This window comes from Rhinoderma darwinii, chromosome 3, assembly GCF_050947455.1.
Source record: "Rhinoderma darwinii isolate aRhiDar2 chromosome 3, aRhiDar2.hap1, whole genome shotgun sequence".
Lineage (NCBI taxonomy): Eukaryota > Metazoa > Chordata > Amphibia > Anura > Rhinodermatidae > Rhinoderma > Rhinoderma darwinii.
The window spans coordinates 411,457,993-411,465,624 of record NC_134689.1 but is presented as its reverse complement, the minus strand read 5'-3'; positions in this window follow the sequence as shown (position 1 = coordinate 411,465,624).

The following is a 7,632-nucleotide window of genomic DNA, read 5'->3' as shown; positions in this document are numbered from 1 at the left end:
GGGCAGACGGGAGTCAGAAGATGCTGGTATAGGTAAGTATGTGGTGGCGGAAGCAAGTGGTAACGGCCGAGGAGCGCAGCCATAACATAACCTATTAAACCTTATTAATAAGATGTCTTGTGTGTACAATGCAATTAAAGGACATGGCCGTGTTCTGTATAGATGGATGGTGTGACTTCAGATTTATTTCCTTTGGTTGGCCCAAACAATCCCAGTTTGACACCGCTAAAGATGCCTATGTGTCTCGATGATGGAGCTCTTAACCCCTTCCCGCTCCTTGACGTACTATTACGTCATGGCAGCTCTATCGTTCGCGCTCCATGCCGTAATAGTACGTCTTGCAGTTAGAACAGCGGTGCGCGCGCCCGGCGCGTTCATGCGCTGTGATAGCTGCTGTTTCTGACAGCAGGCTATCACGGCATAATGGGACGGGACCATTTACTATGGTCCCGCCTCGCCGATCGCCGCTATTGGCTAGTCAGTGAGTAACTAGCCAATAGCAGCGATCGGTCTCATTCAGCACAGCAGTGCTCGAGCCCGGCGTTCCTGAGCTGTGATAGCTGCTGTTTCTGACAGCATGCTATCACAGCATAATGGGCCGGGACCATTTACTATGGTCCCGCCTCGCCGATCGCCGCTATTGGCTAGTCAGTGAGTAACTAGCCAATAGCAGCGATCATTCTCGTCACTTCCTCTCTCTGACCTCACATCCTGCTGCAACCGCCCTGAACGCCCTGTTGGAGTTAGCGAGGCGTTGAGATCGGTTGTGAGCAGAGAGTCAGAGAGAAAAGAAGTGAAAAAAAGTGAAAAAAAGTTTCTAAAACAACGTTTTTTTTGCTTCCCACCACCCCATCCACTACCCACTCCTGTTCCCTTCCTCTTTGAGTTCTACCCACGTTTTTTGGTCAGTGATCTCCTATCACTGACCACTTTTCAGTCTTCAGGACCACATTTCTTGGTCCCTGGGGATTTTTTTTTCATTTTTTTCTATATAAAACATAAAACAAAAAAAAAAATATAAAAAGAAAAAAAAGAAACAAAAAAAAATAGTTAGTTTAGCCAATTTTGAAAATTTAACTGGTTAGTTTAGTATTAGCCCCTTCCCGCTCCTTGACGTACTATTACGTCATGGCAGCTCTATCGTTCGCGCTCCATGCCGTAATAGTACGTCTTGCAGTTAGAACAGCGGTGCGCGCGCCCGGCGCGTTCATGCGCTGTGATAGCTGCTGTTTCTGACAGCAGGCTATCACGGCATAATGGGACGGGACCATTTACTATGGTCCCGCCTCGCCGATCGCCGCTATTGGCTAGTCAGTGAGTAACTAGCCAATAGCAGCGATCGGTCTCATTCAGCACAGCAGTGCTCGAGCCCGGCGTTCCTGAGCTGTGATAGCTGCTGTTTCTGACAGCATGCTATCACAGCATAATGGGCCGGGACCATTTACTATGGTCCCGCCTCGCCGATCGCCGCTATTGGCTAGTCAGTGAGTAACTAGCCAATAGCAGCGATCATTCTCGTCACTTCCTCTCTCTGACCTCACATCCTGCTGCAACCGCCCTGAACGCCCTGTTGGAGTTAGCGAGGCGTTGAGATCGGTTGTGAGCAGAGAGTCAGAGAGAAAAGAAGTGAAAAAAAGTGAAAAAAAGTTTCTAAAACAACGTTTTTTTTGCTTCCCACCACCCCATCCACTACCCACTCCTGTTCCCTTCCTCTTTGAGTTCTACCCACGTTTTTTGGTCAGTGATCTCCTATCACTGACCACTTTTCAGTCTTCAGGACCACATTTCTTGGTCCCTGGGGATTTTTTTTTCATTTTTTTCTATATAAAACATAAAACAAAAAAAAAAATATAAAAAGAAAAAAAAGAAACAAAAAAAAATAGTTAGTTTAGCCAATTTTGAAAATTTAACTGGTTAGTTTAGTATTAGCCCCTTCCCGCTCCTTGACGTACTATTACGTCATGGCAGCTCTATCGTTCGCGCTCCATGCCGTAATAGTACGTCTTGCAGTTAGAACAGCGGTGCGCGCGCCCGGCGCGTTCATGCGCTGTGATAGCTGCTGTTTCTGACAGCAGGCTATCACGGCATAATGGGACGGGACCATTTACTATGGTCCCGCCTCGCCGATCGCCGCTATTGGCTAGTCAGTGAGTAACTAGCCAATAGCAGCGATCGGTCTCATTCAGCACAGCAGTGCTCGAGCCCGGCGTTCCTGAGCTGTGATAGCTGCTGTTTCTGACAGCATGCTATCACAGCATAATGGGCCGGGACCATTTACTATGGTCCCGCCTCGCCGATCGCCGCTATTGGCTAGTCAGTGAGTAACTAGCCAATAGCAGCGATCATTCTCGTCACTTCCTCTCTCTGACCTCACATCCTGCTGCAACCGCCCTGAACGCCCTGTTGGAGTTAGCGAGGCGTTGAGATCGGTTGTGAGCAGAGAGTCAGAGAGAAAAGAAGTGAAAAAAAGTGAAAAAAAGTTTCTAAAACAACGTTTTTTTTGCTTCCCACCACCCCATCCACTACCCACTCCTGTTCCCTTCCTCTTTGAGTTCTACCCACGTTTTTTGGTCAGTGATCTCCTATCACTGACCACTTTTCAGTCTTCAGGACCACATTTCTTGGTCCCTGGGGATTTTTTTTTCATTTTTTTCTATATAAAACATAAAACAAAAAAAAAAATATAAAAAGAAAAAAAAGAAACAAAAAAAAATAGTTAGTTTAGCCAATTTTGAAAATTTAACTGGTTAGTTTAGTATTAGGGTTAGTTAGTGTCAGGGAACCGTCAAAAAGCGTAGTTAGGTATAGTGTCAGGGAATTTAGCGTCAGGAATCGGTCACCGTAGATAGGCTTAGCGTTAGGGATCCATCACCGTAGTTAGGTTTAGCGTCAGGGAAGCTCGGAATAATTAGATAGGTTTAGTGTCAGGCACCCGTCACCGTAGTTAGGTTTAGTGTCAGGGAAGCTTGACATAATCTAGATAGGTTTAGTGTCAGGGAATCGTCGCCGTAGTTAGGTTTAGCGTTAGGGAAGTCCACATAAAATTTAGTTAGGTTTAGTGTTAGGAACCCTCGCCCTAGTTAGCTTTAGTGTCAGGGAAGTCCACTTGCTCTCTAAAAACAAAACACACATTTGTGCTAGTTGTGCTATCCTATTGCTCCCAGTTAGGGATTTATTTTTTTGCAGTATATAAATTTTGTCTTCGCACAACAAGCATGTCCCAACGGACATTTACTGCTGAAGAGGCGTATGCATTTCTGGCCTCCGACACAGACTCGTCGGATGGCGATACAGTATTTTATTTGTCTACCTCCTCATCCAGCGATGAAGAGGAGGGACCCCCTAGGAGACGCCCCAGGACCACCACCATAGTAGAAATCCCTGAGAGAAGTGACCCCACAACAAGTGATACCCCTGAGCGAAGTGACCCCATTTGGACACCCACACCAGACCATTATGAACCCCAAATCCCTGAGTACACGGGCAGCCCAGGCATCAAATTTAACACGGCAGGGTTCAGTGAGATGGACTTTTTCAAGTTCTTCTTCACTGATAACTTTATAGAGCTAATGGTCACCCAGACTAATTTATATGCCCAACAGTATATCACCAAGAACCCCAACTCATTTTATGCCCAATCCCAGAGGTGGACTCCTGTAAACGCAGCAGAGTTGGGCAAGTTCTGGGGACTGCTCTTGAACATGGGGCTTCTAAAAAAGCCATCCATTAGGACCTACTGGAGCACGGACATCCTATACCACACCCCGATGTACCGTATGGCCATGTCCAGGATGCGTTATGAGGCAATACTTCGCTTCCTACATTATGCCGATAATGAGCAGTGCCCACCCCGAGATGACCCCAGTTTTGACCGTTTATATAAACTGAGACCCCTATTAGACCATTTCAGTGCCCGGTTTGCCCAAGCATACACCCCCGAGAAGTGTATTTCCATTGATGAGTCCCTGGTACATTTTAAAGGGAGGCTTCAATTCCGCCAATACCTGCCAAGTAAGAGGGCAAGGTATGGCGTGAAGTTGTATAAGCTGTGCGAGAGTGCATCAGGGTATACATATAAATTCAGGATATATGAAGGGAAGGACAGCAGTATTCAGCCCCCAGAATGCCCCCCCTTACTGGGAATTAACGCAAAAATTGTGTGGGATTTGGTGCACCCACTGCTGGACCAGGGTTACCACCTCTACCTGGATAATTTTTATACCAGCGTCCCGCTCTTCAAGTGCCTCGCTTCCAGAAGGACTGCGGCATGCGGCACTGCTAGAAAAAATCTTAGAGGCCTCCCTAAAACACTGCTTGGGCAAACACTCAGAAGGGGTGAGAGCAGGGCACATTCTAGTAGCAACATATTGTGTGTCAAGTACAAGGACAAGAGAGATGTCCTTGTATTGACAACAATACATGGCCACACCAGTACCCATGTACCTGTACGAGGTACCAGTACAGAGACCCCCAAACCAGATTGCATCCTGGACTACAATAGGTACATGGGAGGGGTGGACTTGTCAGATCAAGTCCTGAAGCCCTACAGCGCTACGCGGAAATCGAGGGTGTGGTATAAGAAGCTGGCCGTGCACATCATACAGATGGCATTGTACAATGCGTACGTGCTACGTCGATGTGCAGGCCAGAGGGGAACTTTCCTGGAATTTCAAGAGGTGGTTATAAAGAACCTAATTTTTGGCGACCAGGAAGGAGGGGCACCCAGTACTTCTGGAAGCGAGGCCACACGCATCGTACCAGGGCAACACTTTCCAGGAGAAGTTCCCCAAACTGGCAAGAAGGGAAAAAGTCAAAAGAGGTGCAAAGTGTGCTATAAGAGGGGGATAAGGAAGGACACAACATACCAATGCGACACGTGTCCCGAAAAACCAGGGCTCTGTATGAAAGATTGTTTTAAAATTTACCATACATCCATTGATTTTTAATTTACCCTGATGCACTCCGCACAGCTTATCCCCCTCATCTTTCCCTTCTGAGCCCTGTCGTGTGCCCAGGCAGCTAATAACAGCCACATGTAGGGTATTGCCGTACCCGGGAGAACCCACATTACAATTTATGGGGTGTATGTCTCCAGTGGCACATGCTGGGCACAATATATCAGACACTGAAATGGCATATATGCATAGGAAATTGCAAATCTCACTTTGCACCATCTGCTGCGCATTACCTTTTACACAATAACTGTGGGGTCAAAATGCTCACTACACCACTAGATGAATGTCTTAAGGGGTGTAGTTTTTAAAATGGGGTCACTTCTCGGGGGTTTCAACTGTACTGGTACCTCAGGGGTTCTGCCTACATGACTTAGCACCAGAAAAGCTCCAGTAGGCTAAATGGTGGTCCTTCCCTTCTGAGCCCTGTCGTGTGCCCAGGCAGCTAATAACAGCCACATGTAGGGTATTGCCGTACCCGGGAGAACCCACATTACAATTTATGGGGTGTATGTCTCCAGTGGCACATGCTGGGCACAATATATCAGACACTGAAATGGCATATATGCATAGGAAATTGCAAATCTCACTTTGCACCATCTGCTGCGCATTACCTTTTACACAATAACTGTGGGGTCAAAATGCTCACTACACCACTAGATGAATGTCTTAAGGGGTGTAGTTTTTAAAATGGGGTCACTTCTCGGGGGTTTCAACTGTACTGGTACCTCAGGGGTTCTGCCTACATGACTTAGCACCAGAAAAGCTCCAGTAGGCTAAATGGTGGTCCTTCCCTTCTGAGCCCTGTCGTGTGCCCAGGCAGCTAATAACAGCCACATGTAGGGTATTGCCGTACCCGGGAGAACCCACATTACAATTTATGGGGTGTATGTCTCCAGTGGCACATGCTGGGCACAATATATCAGACACTGAAATGGCATATATGCATAGGAAATTGCAAATCTCACTTTGCACCATCTGCTGCGCATTACCTTTTACACAATAACTGTGGGGTCAAAATGCTCACTACACCACTAGATGAATGTCTTAAGGGGTGTAGTTTTTAAAATGGGGTCACTTCTCGGGGGTTTCAACTGTACTGGTACCTCAGGGGTTCTGCCTACATGACTTAGCACCAGAAAAGCTCCAGTAGGCTAAATGGTGGTCCTTCCCTTCTGAGCCCTGTCGTGTGCCCAGGCAGCTAATAACAGCCACATGTAGGGTATTGCCGTACCCGGGAGAACCCACATTACAATTTATGGGGTGTATGTCTCCAGTGGCACATGCTGGGCACAATATATCAGACACTGAAATGGCATATATGCATAGGAAATTGCAAATCTCACTTTGCACCATCTGCTGCGCATTACCTTTTACACAATAACTGTGGGGTCAAAATGCTCACTACACCACTAGATGAATGTCTTAAGGGGTGTAGTTTTTAAAATGGGGTCACTTCTCGGGGGTTTCAACTGTACTGGTACCTCAGGGGTTCTGCCTACATGACTTAGCACCAGAAAAGCTCCAGTAGGCTAAATGGTGGTCCTTCCCTTCTGAGCCCTGTCGTGTGCCCAGGCAGCTAATAACAGCCACATGTAGGGTATTGCCGTACCCGGGAGAACCCACATTACAATTTATGGGGTGTATGTCTCCAGTGGCACATGCTGGGCACAATATATCAGACACTGAAATGGCATATATGCATAGGAAATTGCAAATCTCACTTTGCACCATCTGCTGCGCATTACCTTTTACACAATAACTGTGGGGTCAAAATGCTCACTACACCACTAGATGAATGTCTTAAGGGGTGTAGTTTTTAAAATGGGGTCACTTCTCGGGGGTTTCAACTGTACTGGTACCTCAGGGGTTCTGCCTACATGACTTAGCACCAGAAAAGCTCCAGTAGGCTAAATGGTGGTCCTTCCCTTCTGAGCCCTGTCGTGTGCCCAGGCAGCTAATAACAGCCACATGTAGGGTATTGCCGTACCCGGGAGAACCCACATTACAATTTATGGGGTGTATGTCTCCAGTGGCACATGCTGGGCACAATATATCAGACACTGAAATGGCATATATGCATAGGAAATTGCAAATCTCACTTTGCACCATCTGCTGCGCATTACCTTTTACACAATAACTGTGGGGTCAAAATGCTCACTACACCACTAGATGAATGTCTTAAGGGGTGTAGTTTTTAAAATGGGGTCACTTCTCGGGGGTTTCAACTGTACTGGTACCTCAGGGGTTCTGCCTACATGACTTAGCACCAGAAAAGCTCCAGTAGGCTAAATGGTGGTCCTTCCCTTCTGAGCCCTGTCGTGTGCCCAGGCAGCTAATAACAGCCACATGTAGGGTATTGCCGTACCCGGGAGAACCCACATTACAATTTATGGGGTGTATGTCTCCAGTGGCACATGCTGGGCACAATATATCAGACACTGAAATGGCATATATGCATAGGAAATTGCAAATCTCACTTTGCACCATCTGCTGCGCATTACCTTTTACACAATAACTGTGGGGTCAAAATGCTCACTACACCACTAGATGAATGTCTTAAGGGGTGTAGTTTTTAAAATGGGGTCACTTCTCGGGGGTTTCAACTGTACTGGTACCTCAGGGGTTCTGCCTACATGACTTAGCACCAGAAAAGCTCCAGTAGGCTAAATGGTGGTCC